The following is a 26,641-nucleotide window of genomic DNA, read 5'->3' as shown; positions in this document are numbered from 1 at the left end:
CAGAGCCAAAGGGAGATGGGGAGGAGGGAGGGAGAGAGAGAAAGAGAGAGACAGAGAGAGAAAGAGAGAGACAGAGAGAGAAAGAGAGAGAGAGAGAGAGAGAGAGAGAGAGAGAGAGAGAGAATGACAGACTGTATTGTATGCTTTGGAGGTGAAACCAGATGTTTCCAAAGGGATCTTTGCCATCAACAAAAGAGGACATGGGAGGAGCGTTGGCCCATCATCAATCCCAAGCTTAAAGCTTTGGGGTATCAGAATCCTATCTGTGCATGTGGGCATGTAACAGCAAGCAGTTCTTGCTGCAGGCCTAACGGGTGGATAGATTTTCACCAAGGCCTAGAAAGGGGCCCTGGAGCAAGTCCATTGCCAAGTTCAGTGTTCTTTTCTGTGTTAGATGAGAGCTGGGTTTCACCTGTCCTTGCAAACCGTTCTACAGGGAATGGTCACAGGAATCTAGACAATGGAAAGGCACTGTAAATGGCAAAGTTTGGGCATGCTTAATTTAAAGCTGACAGTGAATGTGATATTATCCACATATGTGATATTTCGCCCCAGTAACCTTAAGTACATTACTTTGTTTTAATTATTAGTGAGTAAAATAACTTGCTATGCATGTCACTGGGAGAATTAAGCTGTACTTGACCTTGAACTCACTCCTTTTCTCGTGAGGTTATTTGGCTACATCTGCCATTTTTGAGTCTGCCTCCTTTACTCTGGTTCCAGCAGACTCTTATACCTCATCCTCCTTTTGCACGACAGGGTGACTGCTTCTACAATGGTGTCAGTCTTGTCATAGCATAGATGACACATCATAAGTAGACATTTGCGATGGTTTTTGCCACATCAGCTTGTGCACACGTGTCTGTTAACATGAATGTGTATGTCTTTTGATGCTGTTCCATTTGCATTGGCTAAATAATTTATTCCCTCCACATATAATACAAGCACAAGGAAGAAAAAACTAGGTCTGGCTGCCTTATTTATAAATCCCGTTAATAACATGCAAGACATAACATTTTAGACAATTTAAAAATATAAAAATGTCTGATTAAAAAATACCTATAACCCCTCAGATGTGCAGATGTACAGTCCGAATGCTCTTTCCACAATGTATAGAGCTAAGGAGCAGGAAACGGCCATAGCTCAACCAGTGCATTGCACTCAGAGGGATACAAAACTTACCTAGCAGAATGGCCACCTTAAAGACTTGAGCTGCCATTAGTGTTTTCCTCAGCTCTGGAAGGAACTTCCTTCCTTTGCCTCTGAGTCATTGTGATTATGCTGGAATCATTCAAGAGGGTCCAGCAAGAACTCTTAGGAATAGGGGTACTGAAAAGCCACAATACGGTATTAGGACTGGGTAAAGGCACCAGAATCCCTAAAAAAGGAAGTTAAGTCATGGATTGGTTGGTTAGTTAGTTGGTTGGTTAGTTGGTTGGTTGGTTGTTTGGTTTGCTAGGACTGTGATGACAAAACACCATAAAATTGTGCCTTAAAGAATACAAATTTATTTTATTACGGTTCTGGAGATTCTGAGTTTGAAATAAAAGTAGGTAGCAGAGATGGTATCTCCTGAAGTCTCCCTCCTAACGAAATCTCTGTAGCAACTTCAGAGGGCCCTGACTCTAGAAGCTCCAGCCCTAGTCTCCTCTTCTCCTTTGGACACAGGTCTCACTAGACCGGGACCCTGCTAATGACCTCATATTAACTAATTCCTTCTTCGAAGGCCCTACTTCCAAAAACAGTCATCTTCAGGTGTGGCAGAAACAAGGACAGGATTCTATACATAACAGGCCATTTGAAAACTTCAATCAGTATTGATGAACTTAAGTATTTGATAGTCAGTGAACTGAACAGTCCAAAAAACTGGCAAAGGCTGACAACTACCAGGTCTGAGAAGCACAGGGCTCCTCCCATTCTTTTGAGCTCTTAGATTCAAAGTCCTGAAGGGGAGGTAATGAGAGAGTGAGTCAAGTGTGCTGCTGTATCAGATTCTGCCACTCCCTGGCTGTGAGAAAATTCTCTCATTTACTGGAGTCTGGTTTCTTCTAACACGGACATGTGGTATTAATGTAAAACAAATCATTAGAAAAACCTTAATTCTCTATGAACCTCATAAACCAGGAAATACACTCAATGCTACAACTCTAGGGTTCTGCCTTCTATTTGATAACAGCCTTCTTGTCATATCATCCCCAAAGGGTCACATTCTTCAGCTGGTTAGTCATGGCCTCCACTGAGGGGCTTCTCTAGCCTACTACTCCTGGCCTGGCCTCGCATGGTTGACATTTACTGTCCACTCTCTCTTCTTCCCTTTTCTATTGATGCCACACACACACACACACACACACACACACACACACAATCCCCGTGCCTGCCATGTCAGCCATTTGTTGATGCTTCTCAAGTGCAGTTGACATCATAAGGCCATTTCTAAGTAGAAATGACTTTCTTCAAACCTTCTCCTTGGTCTCAATAGTATTCCATTCTTCAGAATGGTCTACAGCAAACCTTCATGTATGAAAGTTTCTATAGCTGTTATGTTTGAAAAAGCAATGTGTGTATATATGTGTGCTTATATATATATGTATATATATATATCATATATATTTTTCTGTGTTCCACATATATATGGAAAGTGTGATGGTTTGAATGAGAAAGAGATATCTCCTATAGTCTTGATCATTTGAATACTTGGTCCATAGCTGATGACACTTTTGTAGAAGGCATAGAAGGTATGGCTTTGCTAGAGGAATTGTGTCACTGTGGAGCACGCTGTTAGTCATTCTCAGTTTGCTCTCTCTACTACCAGTTTATGGTTTGATATGTCATCTCTCAGCTGTTCCTGCCACCATGCCTGCCTGCTGCCAAACTTCCCTGCCATGATGGTAATAAACTCTAGTTCTAGAACTGTGGGCCCAAAATGACCCCTTCCTTTTATAAGCTGCCTTGGTCATGCTGTCTTACAACATCAACAGAAAAGTATCTAAGACAGGACTCTAAGCCTTAAGTGAATGAGACTAATCTGAAATGAAGGGAGCTGGTCAAGGGGAGTGGGGATGAGGCACAATGATGAGAGGGTACAAAGGAGGTAAAAGGACAAGGAGGGACATGAAGTTCTAACTCTCAGAACCATATTACAATTTTACACATGAACAGACCCAAAAGTACTCATAAAGAAAACCAATGGGGATGGAACCAAATGAAAATAATAGATAGTACAAATGAATCCAACTACATTTCAGATGAATGACTCGAAGAGTGGGTAAGAAAGGAAAAATAACCTGAAGTCCACCCCAAGAACAAAAACATATATGGTTCTATGAAACCATTATAAGAAAAGGCAGGGAGTTGTCTAAACACTTCCTACTTTGTCTCATCCATTAGACAATGCAGCATGACTGTTCAGCAGTAAGGGGATCTGGGAAAAGTTTTTCAGCAAAGTGCATTATGGACCCCAACAATTGGGGTCCTCTTAAGAAAGAAAAAAAAAGGGAGACTAGATATTGAGTAGGAACCTACTAACCAACCCTGACAGTCTCAGTGAACTAAATTGGGCTAATTTGGAAGAAAACACCCCTCAGCATCCTCATCTAGAAAGTGGGGGTAAGGATGATAGTGCTTCTTCACAGAGCTTTGTGAGAATAAACAAGTTAGTCAGAGCATGCATTAGAAAAGTGTCTGGCACACAGAAAGAGCCGTGTATGTTAACAGCTATTACTATTCCTTATTGGGATAACAACTTGAGAGGTGGAGGTTGATGGATGGTCAAGGTGTGGCCAGCTCCTATACAGCAAGTCTCTACCTCAGAAAAACAGCAAAGGGTATATAGAGGTGTGTGTGTGTGTGTGTGTGTGTGTGTGTGTGTGTGTGTGTGTGTGTGTCCGTGTGCCTGTGTGTATACACCATATATGGAGAGAGATAACATGAATTGAAAATTTTCCATATAGGTGGAAAATAAAAACATTAACAGTGGTTTCCACTTCAATGTAAAATTGTGTATAATTTCTACCTCTTTGCTATAATTTTATCAAAAATTAAGTAAACTAAGTACAGAATAGAAACAACATGAGCATCAGTTTCATCATCTATGGGATAGAGACAGAACTGACTCATCTCTAAGATTCCCATACTCATACCACACGCTGACACGTGGTCACCAGATACCCAGTCAAAGAAAATTAAGGCACCCATTGAAGTTTACTTTTTACCCCCTAAAATGGCCTCTTGGAGATACCTTTCTTCAAACCTAATCAGACTTGGTGCTAAGCATGGAAAGGGTAAGAGGAACAGGCAAGCTTGCCTGGCAAAGGGCACTTCAGCCACAGTGGGCCTGCTGAGCCCATCCCTCCACACTTCCCCCAGACCCAGATGAGCTGCTGACAGGCCATTACTGCTCTATCTCTAGGGGGAAGAAATACCACAGTCCCTTTAAGGAAAAATGAAAGCTCTACCACATGGAGTCTGTTCTGGTTCCTACGTGCTTCTTCCTTCTTTAATCGTGAGGTGCTCCCCCCACTCCTCCACCTAGATTGACGTTTGAACCAAGAGTGAGCTTCCAGTGCCAGAAGTTTCACAGCAGTGCTGAGGCGGCTGTGTCTGGCCCACATGTCCAATTATACATCACTGAAAAAAAAACTTGGCTTTCAGCTTCCAACGACTAGGTCCCGCGAATAGCCCTTTCATAACTCTATCCAATCTGGAGAATGGGCATTTTTACATTACCTTTGTGACACACAGAGGGGACATGTTAAGGGTATGAAAATAAACCTATGCTGGGTTTGCAGTGGGGGAAGAGGGGAGGAGAGGACATTGAGCCTCAGAGTCTGTATATCTGGGGACATGCACACAGGTGCAGCCAATCAAATCACCCCCAAAATTTCTTGTGTGGCTTTTTGGGGTTGAGAAACTAGTTGAGTCAGAGATAAGAGACTGAGTCAGGAGGCAAAGTTAGCATACTAGTTGGGCTTGTACTGAGGCTATTGAGTTCACTTCCCCAAATCTGAAAATTTGTCTAGCTGTTTAAGCAGCCTGACCTTAGAAAGGTGGGTGGTCATGTGACTTCTTCTCAGCATGTGGCAAAGGTACTTCATGTACTGTTTCCATAGAACGATACACACTTTCTGGAGATTTATTAACTTCGTCTATCTATTCTAGGACTGGGAGATACTTGTGTCCCTTTAGGGCGGGCAGATCATAAAGTCTTAAGTTGGGTACAGGGCCCTGGAAGGGAGAAGATCAAACAGCAAAATCTCTCTAGGATGCTTTCCTGGACCTCTCAGAGAGTCCTGGAAAGGAGAAAATCAAACAGCAAGATCTCTAGGATGTGTTCTTGAAGCTCTCAGTCACCTCTTGGGCTCACTCTTTTTCCCTCCTGCCTCCTCCTTTCTCCTTTATTTCTTGTCTGTCTCTGACTTGGTGGTTCCTTACTGGTCACGCATTCCTGGATGTTTCTATCCTCCAGTTATCCCCACTTTCTCCTCTCCTTTCCCCTTCTTTTCTGCCTCCCTCCCTACTCCCTATCTGCTTTTCTGTTTGGAGCAGTCTCCCAACCCACCACAAACAAGGGTTTCCCTAAACAACAACAAAAAAAGTAATTTGCTTGTACTTGGGGTTTCCAAGGATTCTTAATTATGACTATGACATACTAGTTTTTAATCTAGCACAATGCGACCGTTCATTTGACAACTATTAAGGCTCTGTATGTATCAGATATCGTTATGGGATACAGGTTTCCTGGAGCTGGTGTTCCATTGGAAACCTGACATCAGAGGAGGGATTGAAATAAACACTTATTCAAGGTATAGTTTGGAGGCTCAAAGAGCTTACATTTGAAGTGGGGAGAGAGAAATGAGAAGAAAATAAATCCAAGTAAAATCAGTAAATGTACAAATATGGACTTAATCTAGATCCAGGACACTCTCGGAATATAGCCTCAATGAGAAGAAAGAAAATACGTACCCTTTGTAGTGGTTTGAAAGAAAATGGTCCCTAAAGGGTGTGGCACTATTAGGAGGTGTGGCTTTGTTGCTAGGGTATATTTCCAGGTGTGATCTTGTTGGGGGGGGGGGAAGTGTATCACTGTTGGGGTAGGCTTTGAGGTCTCATTTGCTCAAGCTTCACCCAGTGACACGGTCAGCCTACCTACTGTTGCCTTCTCATCAAGATGTAGTCAGAACCATGTCTGCACACACGCTGCCATGCTCCCCACCTTGATGGTACTGGACTGAACCTCTGAAGTGTAAGTGAGCCACTTCAAAGAAATGTTTTCCTTATAAGAGTTGCCGTGGCCATAGTGTCTCTTCACAGCAATAGAAACTCTAATTAAGACACCCCCACCTTCAACTGTCTATTCACTTCTGCCAACTACCAGTAAACCAGAACATGAATTGTCCCAGGAGCTGACATTTGTCTAGGTATCTTCAGGACCCTCGTGGTGTCAATAATTTCACAGACACTCAGTTAAGTATTGAATAAAACACAATCTTGTGATTTAAAATCTGCACAGACCATGCATATCCTTTATGCCAATGATCGATTTTTAGACAATGAGAAATTAACTTCAAAATATTTAAATTACAATATTACAGTAGTGAATAGGGCCATCTAGGGGAATATTTAATATCACAGGTAATTGTGTGAAGAACTAGCGGGTAGTGCCAACTGTTAGTCCTGAGCAAGAAAAAGTTCCAACAGCTGAACTGTAGGAAAAGTCTACAGTAAAATGCTGTTAATAATAACAACTCATGTTTTATGACCTTGTAGAATTTACAAAGCATTCCCACAACTTTTACTTCATTTGATTCATTTAGTAGCTCTCAGGGCTCATTATTATTATACTCAAAGAGGTTAAGACATTTACCCAAACTCAGTGAATAATTAACAGAGATAGAACTTGAACTCTGCTCCTTTTAATGTGCATCTGGATTAATTTGAGACATGAGACACATTTGAGGATCCTTGCTAGGAGTAGCCATCCTGGAGAAGAGAGCACATTTCCAGTGGCCGGCTCCCCCTGTTTATAAGAAATGTCAGGTTGGCTCATTGGGCACCCATAGACTAGCCAGTTTCCCCCCAGCATCCTGTCAGTGAGTTCTGGTACCTTGCCAGCTTCACTGCCCTAGGCTGATTGTATGATTTGGAAACAGAACCCAGCTCCTGGTTGAGATGAGGAAGGAACACTTTAAGTTTGACAAGCCAATTTAATGTAGAAGGGGCATCTGGTGGAAGTGATCTTAGTGTCTACCAATAAGGATGTCATTCAGAGGAAAGGAGAACTCAGCAAACTCCCAGAAGAAAACCTCCCATAGCATGGAGTCCAGGCAGAACAGAACAGAGCAAAGCAGAGCAGTCCAGAACAGAAACCACATCCCTTAAAGGTTCAAGGATCACCTTCCCATAGAAATCGCCACAATCTGAGCAAAGTACCAGAGAAGTAGAAACCCAAACACTTAAGCGTTACCAGCTATCAAAAGAAATTTTAGAAATAATGTGTATTTGTCATTTATTTGTAGTCTTCTGTTAACAATATGGTAGAAGGCACGTAGTGAACACAAAGCAATATGGAACCTACTACAGGGTACTGGGATTGGCTGTTTTGGATAAGAGAGCACACCAGGGGAATAGAAGAACCCAAGTGGTAGCCACGTAGCTAGGACACTGTGCATTCATGATGGGAGCAGTGGTCTGTGAGGGATTTAGTGAATAACAGAAAACATCCAGACCTGAGTGGGTCAAAAGTAAAGGCACAAATAATACCACATCCCTTGGTATTATTTCCTGACCAGAAACCATAACCAGCACCATATAAAATTAAGATGGTAACCTCGACCCCACCCCATCCCGAACTCGGCCCAGTACTTTGCTGTGAATCAGTTACTGGATGAAGGTTCTCTTATGACAATTAAGGTAGTCACCAATCTGATTACAGGAGATAGCCAGTTTAGGCACCCTCTCCACTATTGCTAGGAGTCTTAGCTGGGGTCATCTCTGTGGATTCCTGGATGTTTCCATGGCACCAGGCTTCTCTCTAATCCCTAAATGCCCCCCTCCACCAAAACATCTCTTTCATTACTCTCCTACTCCATCCTGTTCTCAAACCACCTAACTCATCCCTCATGTTTTACACACACACACACACACACACACACACACACACACACACACACTTTACCAGGAGATATCTTCTGATTCCCCTTCCCAGAGAAATCCGTGTGTCCCTCATTGGGCCCTCCTTGTCACCTACCTTCTCTGGGGCTATGAATTGTGGCCTGGTTGGTTATCTTTTACTTTACAGCTTATACTCACTCATGAGCACATACCATGTTTGTCTTTCTAGGTCTGGGTTACCTCACTCAGGGTGATTTTTTTCTAGTTCCATCCAGTTGCCTGCAAATTTCATGATGGCATTGCCTTTGACAGCTGAGTAATGTTCCATCATATAAAGGTACCACATTTTCTTTATCCATTCTTTGGTTGATTGGCATCTAAGTTTTTATTTTCAGGTTCTTGACCTGGGGTCAAGGTCATCACAAGAGAACCCACAGAAACAATTAACCTGGACTCACAGGAGCTCACAGTGTCTGGACTGACAGCTTAGAGAGCCTGCATGGGACCAACCTAGGACAGCTACATAGGTGCTACAGGTATGTAAGTTGGTCTATTTGTGGGACTCCTAACAGTTGGATCAGGGCCAGTTCCTAATACTTAAGCTGGCTTTTAGGAACTTATTCTCCATAGTGGGTTGCCTCATCCAGCCTTAATACAAACCAAAGAGCTTAGTCCTAGCTCAACTTGATATGCCATGCTTTGTTGACACCCACCAGAGGCCTGTCCCTTTATGAACAGAAACAGAGGAGTGGATGGGAGGGGGCATAGGGGAAATAGGGGGAGAAAATGGGAGGAGAGGAAGGAGAGGAAACTGTGGTCAGGATGTAAAATAAATGAAAAGTTTTAATTAATAAAATAAAACTTTAAAAAATTAAGATGGTAAAACAAAATTGAAAGAGATGCACTATGCATCTAGAAATAAGACAAAAAGGATAAAAACCTAAAACTTAATAACTTTTCAAACAGAAAGAACTATTTAATGACTCTTTAGTATTTAGCACTGATGGTTTCAGCTCTTTGGGCTTTAGACCCTTCATGGGAAAAGTAAAGGGAAAGAAACCCATGAGCATCTCAGAAATGCATCAGTTCCAACAGGTCCCTGACCCTGTAACTTCAAGGCAGATGCTGGGTACATACAGAGACTCCCTCAACTCTGGATTCCAACTTGGTCAACAAGTATACCCACCTGTCAAGGCTAAACCATTTTCTTAACGAAGCCAAAATACGCAGTCTATCTTCTTAAGTAGGTGTCAGCCTGGACCTAAAGTTTCACATCTGAAATGTAGCCACCCTATACACAAAGTTCTATTAGCTTGCTTGACAGAGAGAGTGGAGGAAACCACTGGAGATTTGTTTATAGTTTGCATCTGAGTAATAACACTGTGTCCAAAGAGAATGTGAACACATTACAAGAACTTAAAGCTCTAGTAACACTGCCCAAGCATCTGTTTTGGCCAGCTAGCATGCTGTTGTATGCCATCTCTATCTGCAGTGGTTAGGAAAGTTTATCTATGAAGCTTCACAATTTTCCCTCCCTTTTACATGAAGTACAAGCATGTCATAAAGCTTTGTCAATGTTTTGTATGCTCCAAATATTTCACCAAGGCATCTGCATCTTACGGCTTATGGCCAAGAGCTTTTGGGGGCTGAAGAAAAGCAACTACTGCAGGACCCCCACATCCCCATCTAAGATCTGAAGTGCCAGAAGCTGGGCCAAATGAAGAGAATACAAGGAAGGTATGCTGCTCTTGGCAGAGAACAGGTTTGGACCATATGCATATGTCAATTCTAATCTATCGGCCAATCCAAATAAACTGCAGTGTGTGGATTATATTTGTTACCACCATTTCCCCTGCTTTGCCAACTCTCGGTCCAGTATCCTTCAGTGTGATGCAGAGGGAAATTGTTTCAGTGAGTAAATAGTGGAGGAGCAGAGCCTTTCTGCTTCTCCTTTCTTAGGGTTCCCCTTCCTCTCAAGCCCCTACATTCCCACATTAGATCCATTATTCTGAACCTGATGTCAATAAACATTGGACTCATGAAAACCAACTACACAAAGGAGATAGATAGGAGAGGATGTGAGTGAGTGAATGTGGTACTTACTATCACCGTTAAACTGCTTTCACTTACAAACTCATTGAAGCTTTCCTATCCCTTAGTCCCCTTGGGAGAGTACCACCTGGAGATGATTATTTTGATGCCATTCGCTGTTAAAAAGAAAGCCTGCCACTTCATTTTCCCCAGAAACACACTGACACCTAGAACTTAACCAAAGACCAAAAGGGGACCATACAAAAAGAATTTTAAAAACAAAGTCCATACACACATTGTAAAGGTCTTTCTTATGTGATATTACAGAAAATACACTTGAAATAAAATTCAAGAATCACTTATATTCCCTTTCTATTTAATTATCAAATAAGCAATCATGAGTCAATTTAACGACCCCTTTTCATGCTGCAATAGCCCTGTCTCCGTGTGCCCTTCCAGGAAATGGACCATCGATGCTCACTTTGGCTTACAGTTCCTCACCCTTGTGTAAACAAAGCTGGAGATGCAGGCACCAAAGTCGGGAGCTTTGAGCAGCCAATTCTGATGTCACTTTGGCAGCACAAAGTACCACACAAGTCCGAGGTTTCACACCTCGATGCCCTCTAAATACAAAGTCCTCACAGCCACACTGCACCCCAAGATGTTTATTGCCTAAGCCCACAGTCCATTGCTCCTTCCAGAAACATTCTTCTCATTGCACACTGTCCACCAGGACCATCATGAAAACCACACCCAGTGTGGCTGAAACCAGGGAAACAAACAGGCCCATCTACAAAGATGATGCTCTCTGCATTCTTCTGCCACTTGATTCTTAGCACAAGTATCAGATGAACACAACACAATCACTTCCATGAGGCCTCAGGAAACGGACTGGCCACAGGGCCAGTCTCTGTGTCTCTAGCCACCAAGACTCTCCAGTCACACACACACCCCACCCCGCCACCCAGGCTGTTTAGCTACAGGACCAGGAACTGTATTCTATCCATGCTTCAGATGAGAAATGGAAGTATGGAGCAATATGGCAGTTTGTCCAAATTCATAGGACCCCTTAGTGGCAGCAGGGCTGAGCCAAGCCAGCAGTTCTGGCTCTACTCCAATACAGGCTTGCAAAAAGCATGGGGCTTCCTGTAAGGGAGAAAGTGGGAGAGTCAAAACCGAGACCTTTTTTCTGCTCACTGGCTGAAGACTTTGCAGAAATAGCATATAACTAATTGTGCCTTCCCAGGCTCTTTCATCTGTGAAACAGTAAATATAGCCACAGCACGCTGCCGTTGAATGTGCCACAGGTGTAATGTGTAACCGCACACGGACAAATAGACTGCTCTTCATATAAACCATACTTCAGAAAGCACACTCAATTTCTTTCATTTGCTTAAAGACTCATTCAACCTGAGGTCAGATGGAAACCATTACATAATCAATTTCACAAGGAGATTTTCTTAAAGACCTGGAACTTTTGACAGCTGTAAACCTCAAGAACACTGTAGGGGTTAGAATTTGGTGGGCCTGCCTTGAAAACTTACTTTGATAGGAGACACTCCCACACCTGTCTCTTTGGAGAGCCATGTGACAGACACCTCAGACATGTTCCCAGGGGTCATGATGATCATTAAGCAGAAAATGTGCTTTTAAAAGTGTTATTAGCCATAGCAATTGGAATAAATGATAATATATTATTATCCTTACTATTGAGTGTCTTCCGGAATCAACGATGGAATCTTTGGAAACGTGACAGCCCTAGAAAAGCACAACATTCCACTTGCTGGAATTATAGAAGGTAGAAAGAAACGCGCCGGTAAGGGCCCTGGCAAGTTGTTGTTCCCAAACAAGACAGACTGTCTGTCAGCTGTGTGACTTACAAATGATTCCTTCTGCCCTCTTACCACCACTCCCTGACACTTCCATCCCCCCCTCCCCTCCCCCCGTTGCTGATTCTTTAATCCCAAACCCTCCCACAACACTTCTAGTCTCAGCTCTGCCTTCTTCACACCTGTGAAGTCTTCATGCACCCCAACCCCAATCAAAGGACTCCTTCCTCGATGGCTTCTTATAAAGCAAAATTTGCCACGGCTGTAGCCATCGTTACATGGAGTCGTCTATTAACTATGATCAACCTGAGTCAAAGAGTGTCTTTTTCACCTCTCTACTCCTATCCATTAGGGGAATTTAATACCTATTACTTCTAGCACAGAAACAGCACAAAGTAAGTGTTAAAGGAAAGAATGGTTGGAATGAATAATGATTCCCCTTAAACTAGTTAGAATAAACCTGAAAATTAAGAAAGAGTTTGAGAACAATAGTAAGATGGCGACATCGTCAAGCCATCTAGAAAGATGACATTCCAAGGTTTCCAAAGCTGAGGAGCTTCAGCAACATGTGTAACGTTTACTTCCTTGTCATGGACGTTAAAAAGTAGATACATGTTTACGTTTTTAATGACCCAACTAGAGACCATATAGCACCACCATCTCCCCAAATTCTTTTCCTAAAATGAAGCTCCCTTAAGTAGGTCATGACAGGAAGATATATCTCAGTGGTAAGGTCCTTTTGCAGCACAGGCAGCTGTATAAATGCCCTCTCCTGGATGTGGTAAGCCAGGGTGGCTTATATGGTCAAGAAAAACACCAACTACTCACCAACCACTTCAAGAGGAAAATACATTGGCTGCACGCTCATCGTTTACTAGTGTCCTCAAACTATTAGTGAATGAGATTTCATTTTACTCTGTTTTTCCCCCTTTGGTGTTTTCAAGACAGAGTTTTTTTGGAGCCTGTCCTGGAACTTGCTCTATAGACCAGGCTGGCCTCAAACTCACAGAGATCCACCTGTCTCTGTTTCCAAGTGATGGGATTAAAGGCGTGTGCCACCAGCGCCCAACCAGATTTCATTTTACTCTGATCCCACAAGGGAAGAGCAGAGTTTTCCTTACAGAGTAGTTTCGTTTGTATACAATCAGAATAATGATTAGTGCAGTGGTTCTCAACCTTCCTATTGCTGTCACCCTTTAACACAGTTCCTCATGTGTGGTGACCGCAACATAAAGTCATTTCATTGCTACTTCACAACAATTTTGCTAGTGTTATAAATCATAATGTAAATATCTGAAATACAAAATTTCTGAATGGTGACCCCTGTGAACAGATCATTTTGACCCCTTTGCATTTGACTCTCAAAGGGATCTCAACCTTTTGAGTGTCCATTTTTTTTTTTATAATTTATACTCACATCTTTGATAAACATGGACTATGAAAAAATTGAGTATGTGTGACCAAACAGTAGTTTAGGGTACTCTTAGGAACATGCATTGTTCTTCCTGAGGCTTCCCAGACTTGCATGTTTATTTAGAAACATGGGCAATTTACATCATCAGATCAGTGTTCAAATCCTAGCCTGCTCACATCTTAGATGTATGATTGAGAATTTGAGTCTCTCTGAACATCCATTTCTCATAAGCAAAGTATGGTTGATAATGCCCAGTGTAAACATCTGTCAAGGTGGTCCTGATGTTTATGCATTGTCTCTTTTTGTGGTCCCTTCCTACATTTACCATTCTGCCAGTGGCAAGCTATACAACTATTAGCATAAGGCAGAAGCAACAGTGTGACTCTTCTGAAATTAACTTACATTTTGGACTATCTCATCAATCACTCTGGTCCTGGTTCTGGAGCAGGCATATTATGAGAAGAGCTATGGAGACGCTCATGAGTTGAAGAACTCACACCTGACAGTAGTCACCATGTGAGCCCAGAAGTGGAACTTCTGGTCAACCTCAAACATGGTAGAACCAGATAGATCAACTTGACTTCAATCTCATGAGTCACAGGGTTATACAGCTTACCAATTCCTGACCTTTAAAAGTTGTGGAAGATGTAACTATTTCCACCTGCTGGGTTTGGAGATTACTTGTTATAAAGCAACAATTAACTAATCCAGTGTATATTGTGCAGGATGTTAAGGATCAGAAATACAGTTATATTTACCAGATGCTGGATATATGTGTGACTTCTGTTAAGCACTCAAAAGGAAGCTATGAAAGTAAAAGTCATGGTACTAATAATTAATAGAGTCTCGATAATTATTTTATTGTAGATTTTAAGTAGCAAATATTTTATTTGAGGTTAATCTCAATGTTTTTCTTTGAGAGGAAAAACTAGTGGAATAGTCATCAGCTTTAATGACACATATTCTTCAGGGTTCCTGCCATTGGCACCAGCTTTAATCTCAGCATCATAAGGTCTAATTTATAGAGGCCACCAATGCTAAGCATCCAGAGGAACTACATGTAAATATTTAAAAGATCCTGAGGAAAATGAAGATACTCTTTGATAAGTGGTTCCTCTAACAAGAAGTTGCATCTAGCTGCTGAGACCTACTTGGGTGACTCTCTGGACACAGAGTCACCTGATATTAAACCAGAATTGATGGCTGTATGGCCCCAGCAGGTGTCCTTTATCCCTTTGAACTTGAGCCCCACTCCATATACGATAGGAAAAATAGTACTTATGATGGAGTGTCACAAGGGAACATTTAGAACTGTTCAAAAAGTGGCCGATACACATGTGCAATGATTATTGTTCTTTCCTGCTCAGTGGTAGAAAGCATTAAGGACTCATTTCAGAAATGAGGCCCACTGTATTGAAGGCTTCAAGACTGTTCCCAATTGGGCGTTTATTTGTGTGATTAAAGCATTTACACAAGTAACAATGAACAGTTATTTTCTTGAAAAAAAATACTAATAAAAGTTCTCTGTGTGTAATATGCATGGAAGAAGTCAGACAGTAGATGGGTGGAGGAGTGTGGTAAGGGAACCAATGGGGTGGAAAGGACTGGAAGGGTATACAAGGGAATTTTTTGGAATGACAGGAATGTCTCTGACCTGCTTTAGGAAGTGATTCCACATTTCATAAGTGGAAATGTATAGTTCATCCATATTATTAAAATAATAAAAGTTAATAGTCCAAATCTTACCTTATGAATCCCACCCCCAAAATAGTTTTGCTTGGTCCTCTGTCAGGATGTCAAGTCCATACCCTCCTCTTCCCTGTACATATTCCCATGGGCCAGCATAGTCTGCTAGACATCCCAGTTCTACCCAAGCTTTCAAACTAAATAGAAAAAGACAGGAAAAATAAGGTGAGCTCCTACGTGGCCCCTCTTCTCTCCCTTGGAGATGGCCTGAACCCACCCACAAGACTCATCAAGCTCCAAGCCACTCTTCACAAGTCATTGTCCACCTACCTAGTGAGACAGAATGACTCAGTCTCCTGCACTGTCAGCCTGCCACCTCCAACAATCAGGAAACTCATCTAAGAAAGGGAGGAATTGTGGAAGATGCAAAAATCCCCCCAGTTATATTTAAATGGGGCAAGGGAAAAAAATCACCAACCCAAATTAACTGTAATCATTCAATGTTTCCTTCTCTCTTCCAGGCCAACTCTTAATAAATGGCTCAGAGTCCTTAGGGTTCTCCATCAGGTATGGATCTGGTTGGGGGCCAATTATCTCTTCACTTTTAAAATAAGAGTCTGTTTAGGATAGGAAAGACATGTCAGCCCTAAGGGAAATTGGTATAGTATCCAGCCTTCAACATTTTCAATGAAAGACCCAGAAACCTACAGTATCCTGGTCTAAGAACATCTACTGACCAGCTAGCCTTGCTGCAAAAGAATGATCAATCAACCAGTTCGCACACAATTAGTGGGGGGGGGGGGGGTGCAAAAGTCATCCAGCAATGTCCTGAGAACAAGAATTATAGGGCAGAATGGGCCCCGCAAAATGGCCCAGCACAAATGCTACATTTCCAAGAGAAAAGGTATCCCCATAAGGGAAGTCTTTAACACATATGAGGGTCACACCCAGAAGAGTCAACCTGCCCAGCTGCAGTAATCATTTATCCAAGACCAATGCTGGGCTTCAATTCACAGATAGCAGACAATCAGATGAGGGGCATTAAGAAACCAAGGCAGAGATCTGGTACCAGATGACATAGCTCAGGTAAGCTGCTCTCTTCTGATTTCTCTCTTCAGGACACATATATGGGCCCCCCTTGTCCCTATTCTCTCCTCTATGGGCACAAAGAAAGTAAGCCACCCAAGTAAGGTAGCTCACCAAGCCAGCAAGAGAAACTTGAACTCAGTCAGTCACCCAGGCCACTCAAGTGCTCCATCCCTGCACCTTCTCCATGTCTCCTCAATAAACCAGTAAACAATACCCCTGTATACTTAGAGAACTTTGTTCTTGCCTCTATCTCCTGGAATTTTCTACACATGAGTCAAAAGACTCAATAGAATGCTGTCTCCTCCCTTGGAATATGGCTGTGTACTGAGATACATTTTATTCTTCTTTCTCCTGGCAATGTTTTGATGTGAGAGACAACAAAGCCCCCTCCAGTGTGACTTAAGAGGCCAGGTCTTAGCTCTTGTCACCAACTACCTGTATAATCTTGAGTAAGCAACCTTGTATCTCTGGCTTTCAGACTCTCTGCTGCCAAAATGCAGGAGTTATACCTGATGACTTGGCTGGGGCATTCTAGGCCAGGGGCATTGGGCCTGTGTAAGAAGACACTGGAAGCAAAATCTGCATCCTTCAAGCCACATCCAGAGGTGCAGATTCCAGCAGTCTGACCTTACATAGTTCCCAGGGACTGCAGGCTGCAAGGCTAAGTGGAATGAGAAAGGCACAAGGCTGTGGGAAGCCCTGGAGAGAGGCCATTGAAGTGGTAGAGTGTCCAAGTTCTTCGGGAAGGCTGCTAGCCAGCCATCAGTGAGAGAAGAAAAAGACCAGCCACTCTGTCTGCACCCAAACCACCAAAGGGCCTGCATGGCAGGAAGGGATTACAGTTCTGGGGGCGGAACCCAGGATGCTCCTCCTCCCCTGCTTTTGTGTTGTTGTCCTTAGTCAGTCAAGCATTCCTGGCAATGGAAATAGGTGATTAGCAGGCAACTTTTGAAAGAAACTGTAAGCAAGCACTGGATCACTGCTTGGCAGGTGTGTGTTCTTCTGCTCGTCCTCTCTCTGAGAGCTGGCCAATCAATTGAGTAGAATCACCCCTGGCCACTAAGCTACCCCATCTCTGCAGATGACTAGGGTGTCTGTCAGCTACTCTTCCATCCCCAAAGCCTTCTGGGTGGACTCCTCCTGGATTGGAGGGGGGGGGTGCGTGATGATGGGAACTCCATTCATACAGCAACAAAACAACCTGGCGTGAGAAGTCAGAGTCAGCACTGAAGCTGCCAAAACATCTGACAGGCTGATGGCCAGAGACAACAGGGGCTGCAGAGTGGAGAAAAGCAGAGGGTGCCAACCAGCAGCAGGATAGCTCGTATTCTCAGGACTCCGAGAGCAGTTCATTTCACTCAGTCATAACAGGGGTAGCAAAAGCTTGGAGATGGGAAAGGAAGCTTTTGTGCCACTTCCCGCAGGTTACTGCTATTTTTACTGGAAGGTACCCTCATGCCTGTGGCAATATTATACAGTATCTTAGGGTGCCCGGCCCAGGAAGCAGGGGAAGTAGGAGGTCTTTGTTTTAGAGAAGGTGGAGACTCTAAGAATAGAACAAGGAAGGTCCAGATGAGAGACAGAAAGGTCCCATTGTCACTCCAGCAAGGCAAGAAGCCTGCCCTAACAGGAAGGCTTCCCAGCCAACTCACACCTTGAAGACCTGATTCAAATGTACAGTTGATTGTTTTCTGCCTTTAACAGATAGTACAGTGTTGGGATGTTATTTTTACCAGAATGGAGGAAAATTCTCAGGAATTGGATGATCCTTTGGGACCCAGCCCTTATGTAATCCATAAATCCTTTCTATAACATTGAAAATTTGTTTTTCTATGATTGTCTAATCACCCTCTCCCCTGTGTGTGAGTGTGTGTGTGTGTGTGTGTGAGAGAGAGAGACCGACAGACAGACAGACACAGAGAGAGTTCCAATCCATCATACAGCTGACTTTTAGACTAGCTCGGGAATTGTAGAAGATAAGATGTGTGTGTTTTTTTCTTGTCAGTTTCAGCACCTCTAAAATATCTCAGCACCCTAATTCTCCTCGGACAGATGCCATTTACTTTTTATCTTCATAGCTCTTCACAATGAATGTTTTTTGCATGATGAAACCATGATGGAAGTAGAGAGGACTATTGTGTGTTTATTACACTCTTTGTTCAACCTTCTTGTTTTTTTTTTTTAATATGTCCACATCATGTTATTGACTGATAGGTTTGTAACCCAAATGTGATCCTTTTCATGTACATCACTGCCAGGCCAAGCATCCCTCTATTCGGCTGGTCTCTTGAACCACAACAAAACTTCATTCTTCCCTACTCAGGCTGTTTGGAATCTTTCAAGATGTTTGAACAACTGCTTTCAGATGCAGCCATCCCAAAGGTTCACACACCTTCCAGACTGGTGTGTTCAGCTAATGTAATCATCGTATATGCCATCTTGGTCTAATCAACTCATCGGACACAAAAGACCAGGGATCAGAGCTAGAAGGGTACCACTGAGGACATCCTTCTAGAAAAAATATTATCAAGATGGTTTAGGATTTAACACCCAAGCCCGTCCAGCAGGCTGTCCTTAGTAAGGCTGTATGTCCTACTAGTATACAGAACCTCTGTTGCCTTTCCTATTGCCCTTGATCTGTTTCTATCTGTGCCTGCTTTGCCTGCCTCTTTGGCCAATTCATCAGACAACATGCCTATAAATGTGCCATGCTTCAGTTCACAGCACTTTGCATGATCTCTTTTTAAACTACCTAGCATCTTGAACTACAATTTCTTACCCCAGAAGACCAGGAACAGATAAGAAAACATCTGCCATTCTCTCTCCTTTTCTATCCTCTAGGAAGATAGTGCTGGTCACCTTCTGCTGTAGAATCGGTCCACACACAACCCTGCAGGCAGCTGTCACTCATCAATTCACTGGATCTGACCCTCACATTGAAACCTTATAATATGCCATCCTTCCTTAAGGGCTCAAACCATAGTCATCTTCATACTTCTAGGCCTAGGAAACAGTTGCATATAAAATTAACTCAGTAAATGGCTGCTGAATATATGGCTTTGTTTAACAGAGGTCTATCTTATCGAAATGAATTTCCTCTTGTACACATAATATCACCACACAAAAACAATTTTGCTTATGACAAGAGGTGGCCAATTTCTCTAAGATTAATTCACATTAGAGAATGCCAACTGACCACTATGCTTATGACCTTTCTCCACCCGATTCTGAGCAAAGATGCTTTGGAAGACTAGCCAGGTTCCTTCACTGTTTACTGCTCTCATTTCATTCACACATATGCCATAAGGCCTGTCCAAGGCTCTCAACTCACCCTCATACACACCAAAGGGTCTAGAACCAATCCAAGGATCTTCTCAACTGTATGTCTCCTAAACACCTACTGGCTGGTGGTAATTTTAGGAAGTCTAAATGACAGGGTTAGAAAACTTTGGGTTTTCTTTGGGTCTGCCAAAGTTTATGCCCAAGAAAACTGTTTCATGAAGATTGCCTCCCCATGGAATACTCCACAGACAGCTGTTAAAACCAAAAAGCAAAAGTCATAAAGAGAATCATTTATTATCACACCGAAGTGCTGTTAAGAGGCAGCCCTGTGATGAGAACAAGAACAGCTATGCACAAGGAAAGGCAGGAACAGCAGCCTTCTCAGTGGAGAAAGAGCTATTAATTATTTATTGATTAGCCCTTCTCTGTTCATCTCTATCTGAGGAAAGGGTATTTTAGGTCTTCCGCTCCATCTCTAAACACCATACTACCACACATTTACAACATGCACAAAACAGAGTTTTCCAATCAAGAGTGTAAGAGGGTTGAGGCCAAAAAATCTCCTTCATTTCCGTAAGTAGCTTTCAAAGACGGAGGGAGTTCCTAGTATCATACTCAAGCCACATTCAGGGACCTTGTACAGATGACTTGTAAGCAGGAGGTGATTGCAGAACTGAAGGGAGAAGGGGAGGGGTAAGGGTGCCATGGTTTAATCTGAAATGTCTCCAACAGGTGGTGAGGCTTGCAGCTTGTGGAAGGCTTTAAGGACTGAGACCTGTCTGGTGGAAGCATGTTGCAAGGAATGGGCCTTTGAAGGTTATACTTGCATGTGTTCTTTTCTCTGTTTCCTATTTACTACCATGTAAATAAGCCACTGCCTCACAATTTCATGACCACCAGGCAGAACCTTCTTGCCATAATGAACTGGAAGCTCTGAAACGATAAGCTAAAATAAGTTTGTTTCTCACTCCAATTGTCCTGTCAGGCATTTTGTGATAAGAAAAGTACTAACAATACCAGGATTGCTATCTCTTTATCCAGTTGCCTGGAAATCATGAACTTGGAGTGATCAACAAAAGGGCCAGTATCTCAAATAAAGCTCAGATGAATTCATTAGTAAACTTAATTGACTTGAAATCCTTTATGGGCCAAGTATCTTCAAATGGACTATGTAGCTAAGGATGATCTTGAACTGTCTCAGTATTTCCCAGGTGATGAAAAGACAGGGATGTACCACCAGGCTTAGGCAAAGTATCTTTTAAAGCCACAGTTTAAACGGAGATGTTAGGTTCAGTCATCAAGGCTGATTACAATCATTAATTAGAATGTACTCGCACAGCATGACTTCTCTGGCAGTACTGAGAGGACCCAGTGTGGTCCTCTCTACAAAAGGAAACCCACAGGTTCTCCCCAGCTTGGAACCTATCACCCCTTTCTTCTAAACATATCCCAGCCTCGGGCTGGAAGGGCTCCATGAGAAGAATACTTTGGCCATTAGACATTTCTGGATTTTGTCCTAAGTAAAAGGCTCTGATCTTTCCATGCTTATTAATTCTTTGGCATCGTTTAATCAGCAATACTAATAATCGCAGCCAACATATATTAAGTTGTTTCTTTGAAGCAGGACTGGTTCTCAGTGCTGCATGGAATCATCACATTTAACCCTGAGGAGTCCCCTCGTCATCACCGCTATCATTAGCCATATCCCACAGCTGGGGAAGTAGGCCTAAAGACGTTAGAAAGCTTCCTCTGTTATCTGGATGAGACATAGCAGATCTGGCAAGTGAGCCCCATCGTGTGCAAAACCATCCGTTAAACAGGTGAGGCCCTCACCAGCCTCATCCAAGGAAGACTTGCATTCTCTCCCACTGCTTCCTTTAATAGCTCCACCCATAGCTATGCATTTTGAAATTGTAATTCAACTTTCTTCTCACCAAAATAGAGAGAGATGACTTTCACTGCTTTGTTCTTTAATAAATTATTATTATTTGCTTGGATTTGCCTTGAGAGAAGTCCTGAAATAACATTTTCTAGACAAGGGTCTAGAAATACTTGCTTAGCATGCATGAGACCCTGAGTTTCATCTCCAGCGCAGCAAAAGTCAAAAGAAATAAAAGCAAAGTTCTGCTGTTATATAGGTTTGAAGAATGAGGACTTGTTAATCTTTCCCTCCTCACTATCAGACTTCTCTGGGTCTGTGGATATGCAGTTACCATTCCTGCTAGCAAACTCAAATGGAACATGGGAGCTTACCTGGCCAGAGGACCCTTTCACCACAGAATAAACACAAGAAACACTGACAAAAGGGGGGAGTAATCCAACATGTGTGACCTTAAGTCCTCCTCCCACATCACAGGCTGTCTCTCTAGCGGTCTAAAGTTCTCCGCAATTACACACAGGCTTTTATTTATACCTTAGTCCACCCACTTCCTCTCACAAACTCCCTTCCTTTGACAAGCCACACTAGAAGGTATCGGAAGTCATCCACATGAAACCAAGAGACGATTTTGTGGGCATGGGATAGGTGTGCATATTTATGGATGCATGGTACATGCATGTGGGGAATGCACTCACTTTTGCCAGTACATGTCGCAACTAGAGGTTCATACTGGGTTGTCTTTCTCAATTTTCTCTGCACCTTATTTTTTTTTTTAAGACAACATCTCTCTCGGAGCACAGACCTCATCAATTCATTACGCTGGCTGGCCGGGAAGGCCTCGGGATCTACCCTTCTCCACTTCCTGGTTCAGAGGTAACAGGCACACACCATATCTTTTATGTGAGTACTGGGGAATCCCAACTCAGGTCCTCGTACTTGCACAGCAAGCACTTTACCCCTTGAGTCATCTCCCCAGTGCCCAGCAAGAGATTTCTGTTCTTATTTTATAAGAGATCATTTCATGATTTCTGGGCACTAGTTATTGTAATCCAGGCAAACCTGGCCCCTATTCTCACCCACTTGCTTATGGCAGGTGTATATACCCTGGCTCTTTAAAAGAAGGGCCCTTACCCACCTCCGGTCTCTTTTCCACTGTTCTCCTGAAGGGGTAGAATTAAATCTACAGATCTCTGTTTCCCCATCCATCCGCGATCCTCAGGGACTGGGGACCTGCAACAGGTGCTTCCAGCACATTACTCTTTATTCCTAACACTAGTGTCAGGAAATAATACATCAGTCCAGAAGTAATCTGAACTAGGTGTGGTGGCACACATCTGTAATCCCAGTACTCCAAAGGTAAAACAAGGGGGTTCAAGCTTAAAGCAACTCTTAGAAGAAAGCAAGATCTGGGCCAGCCTCAGATACACAGTAAGATCCTACCTACTGCAATAGTAACTAAATAAATAATCTGGTTGGGTTTACTTTTTGCCTTTTCTTTCCACAGCAAAGTAATAACACACATATTTATATACTGTCCCCACTCCACTGTCAGATCTGACTCATTGCAACATCCTGAGGCTCCCATTTCTCATCCCATAGGTTATTTTACAACAAGTTAAACTGTCCTTGCAGTATGTTTTAGTCCATTCAGTTGTCAAACCTATTAGAGAAGGATGAATAAATGAAGTCATTCAGTAGATGACATTCAGAATCTGCAAAAGTGACTAGCTTCATATATAAGCATGACTTAACTGACCATGGCCTTCACCTTCCTGGAGTCATTCAAGAGGCAGACACCTGACGTGACTCTATATTGGACAGCACAGAATGCTGAAGCATGCTCGTGGAAAGGATAAGTTCTGTGAGAAGTGGGCAGAGAATGGGAGCAGAAAGGGTTCTGCCTTCAGCTGCTGTGAAAAGGGAGGAACTTGGAATAATACTTTGGCCAGATCCAGAGTACTGTAAAAACAAGTCACACCGACTTCAGTCCTTTAGTGACAGCCAGTAAAGGGCTTTATACAAAGAAGGCTGCTGATCAGATTCCTGGGTTTAAATGCAAGCTCAGCTGCACTGTGGTGACTAGATTAGAAGGCAAGATGGTCTTGAGGCTACTACTGAGGGCACCACTGTTGAGCAAGGAGCAATCAGGTTTGTTTCTAAGCAGCTTCTCATTGCTGAAGGATGGCAGAGTGTCTCCAAAGAAAGCGAGAAATGACAGGACATAGAACTTAAGGGTGATAAGGTAAGTCTGGAAACAAAGTGCTTGTAAGCATTTGCAGGCATTCTATCAGACCTCTTTGTATCTGGGTCCCCATAGGCTTATGCTGGTATACTCTCTATGCTGACAGAGAAGGGAAAGAATAGCATTACTACAGAGTCTCTGATGCCACAGCACCTGCCCAGAGGGGGGATTGAGGGTGTGTCAAAGCAAGGTGGAGAAGCAGGTGTACAGGAGAAAGGGATGGAATGAAATAAAGGGGCCAAAGAGGTCCCTGGAGGCATGCCCACAGGACAGCCCTGTGATGAAGGCCAGGCCCTTAAAAGGGGGAGTGTGGTTATCCATGGGAGCATCCCACATAGCCACCCTGATCATCCCAACAAGGATGCCTTGCTTTGCCATCCTACGAAACTTACCAGGTCATTGAAGAACTAAGATGTCATACACTCAATGAGCTCAACATCATGTTTACTGTTTTTCTTCCAAAATGTCCTCACAAGTCATTTCCTCTGAACAAAGAGCTGAATGAGAGGCAATGTGATTTCCAAGTCATCTGCCTTGCTCTGAGGAGCTGCTGTTGTCTCATCCAAATGCAGAGAGACCTTCCCCTTTATAGCACTCTCTCTAGGGCCAATTCTTCCTTCTAGCACAGCTTCACACCTTGTGCTAGACTCTACCCAGGCACCTTCATATCATTGCATTGCCCATTATACAAAGAGGCAACTGAGCAAGCCGCCGCTTAGTCTCGCTTTCACCTCAATCTTGGTGGATCTAATACTAAAGACCATTTTCAACCACGATGGCATTACACTGGAAAGACTCTCACTGCGCATCCTGGGTAATATTTTCTTTCAAGTCTGGGCAAAGCTACTGCTTCTTTGAGACTTGGTGGCTGAATGAAGATAAAACTGAAAGTTCTTCTCTTCCCATGACATCAGGCATCTGAAGGGAAATCACCTGCCTCGCCTCAGCATTGCGGACTGGACGTCTGAGATGGGGAAGTGAGCACTAATCCCTTGCCAGTCCAGATTTTCTATGGCTTTTTTTTTTTCAGAAGTAAAATAAATAAATAAATAAATAAACATGATTGCATTGCAGGAAAGCCATTGCTCTTAAGCCATGACTGGCTGTTCACTTTTGTTCTGGCAGCCTGGCTCACAATGACAAGCAACCAAGATTCTTACGGGATGAGCTTTTCAATCTTCACTCGGTGAGCTCTGGGTTTATGGAGTGAGGCTGTCAGCATGACCTCATTTTGGTACAGCCAACCTAAATCACATTAACACTTCAGAAAGTGTAATGAAGGGGGATTGAGAGACAAGCACACATGTGTGTGCACACGTGCACACACACATACACATGCATTCACACACACACACACACACACACACACACACACACACACACACAGACCCTATGAACATAGACATACCCTTGCATGGAAACAGTTTCCTATTTGATTGCCAGTAGCCCATCTGCAGCCACACCTAGACCACTTCTCACATTCACTCTGCCTCTTGAGTACAGGAAAATGGAGATTTAAGAAAATTCCCCAGTCCACCCCACCCATGCTGGCATGGGTGGGTGTGGTAGAGGGACTGAAGAGAAAGAGAACGAGAAAGTAGTAGAGTGGTTTGTGTGCTATGAAAAGAGACTGAACCAAAGATGCAGTGGGGGTAAGGAATAGCCTAGGGTGCATAGCCATAGCCAGCACTGTCACTTGAGACCATTGTGACGTCCTGGTCCCTTGATGCAACCAAGGGCCATGTCTGGGTGCATGGCCCTGCTGCAGTAGCAGTCTGTGTTGCTGTCCATCACCATGTTCCCACCAAAGGCCATGCAGACATCTGTGGTCTGGGCTGCTGCCTGGGACCATGTTACTATCTGAGGGCTGCACTGAGATGGCCTCTTCCCTCCCTGGCCATGCCTGGCATAGGCATGGGAGAGCTGGTCCTGCCCTCACCTAGGCAGAGTGGGAGAGCTGGCCCTGGTGCGATTGATGAGAGAGAGCTGGTCCTGCCCCTCTCCAGGGAAGTACCAGAGAGCTGGCCCTAATGCTTGGGTGTGGAAGAGCTGGTGGGCTAACCATCTCAGCTACCACCCAGGCCCAGGCCCACGTCTTTGAGTTGGCCCACACCAACATCCATCCTCTTTATGAGCTGCTGGAGTGTGTGAAAGGGCCAGCCCTGCAGATCCAAAGTTCAGGATCTCCATGATACAAGGCAATAGTGGGAAATCTGAGGATCCAATAATGATGGCGTAGCAGACGCCAGGGGTCTCGAACCAGACCAAAGACTCACTGCAATGAACACATGCAAGCAAAGCTATTTGTGCAAAAGGGTATACTGTGTTACCACCATGATACACCACAACTTCCATGCTGAAAATTTTTTAATTTTTATTTCAACTTTTTATTTGCAGGGAGGGTTAGGGTTACAAGAGGGTGGACATGGAAGGACTGGGGAATGAGTGGCACTGGGGTGCATGATGTGACATTCACAAAGAATCAATAAAAAATAATCTTATACAAACACCAGAAAAAAGGGGGGAAAATAGCCCTGCCCTATGTGATCTTTTTCTCCAAAGGTAGCTAGATGGAGATAGGGAGAAAGAGGAGAGGTCGAAAACGCTAGAGATCAGAGTTGACGAATTGCAAGCGTGTGTAAGTAATGCACAGAGTAGGAGGGAACGAAAAATGAGAAAAATGAGGGTTTTTTTTTTCTGTGAAAATAATGCACATGTCCCAGGAAAATCAGCCACACATTTTTTTATGAATCAACAGACTGGTGTTTTCTTTATGTGGGTGCCAAGTGGCATTCCTCTGTAACAGTTGTGTGTCTCATGAGGTGTGAGCCACTTCACCCCTTCTTATTAGAAACATTCAAAACAAGGCAAGGGTTTCAAAACCCATAAAATGTATGGAATTCTAGGCACACCAAAGACAGAATGGGGTAGGAACTTCTCTGTTTAACTGGTTTTAATTTATATTCACTTTAGCAGTTTAACCTACCTTTAAAAGCCAACCAGGATTTGAAAACATTAATAACTGTAAGCCATTTTTTAAAAGTAGTCTCAAGTCTCTCACTCAAAGCTTTATGGACACA

The 26,641-nt window shown here is 43.2% G+C and overlaps 1 protein-coding gene across 1 annotated transcript in view; it reads right to left on the bottom strand.

Annotated features, from left to right (window-relative positions):
• Nucleotides 1-26,641, bottom strand: part of Ror1 (receptor tyrosine kinase like orphan receptor 1) — a 350,790-nt gene that overhangs the window by 231,589 nt on the left and 92,560 nt on the right. The window lies entirely within an intron of this gene.

This window comes from Phodopus roborovskii, unplaced genomic scaffold, assembly GCF_943737965.1.
Source record: "Phodopus roborovskii unplaced genomic scaffold, PHOROB, whole genome shotgun sequence".
Classification (NCBI taxonomy): Eukaryota; Metazoa; Chordata; class Mammalia; order Rodentia; family Cricetidae; genus Phodopus; species Phodopus roborovskii.
The sequence above is the reverse complement of the archived record's forward strand: the minus strand, read 5'-3'. Positions and strand labels throughout refer to the sequence as shown.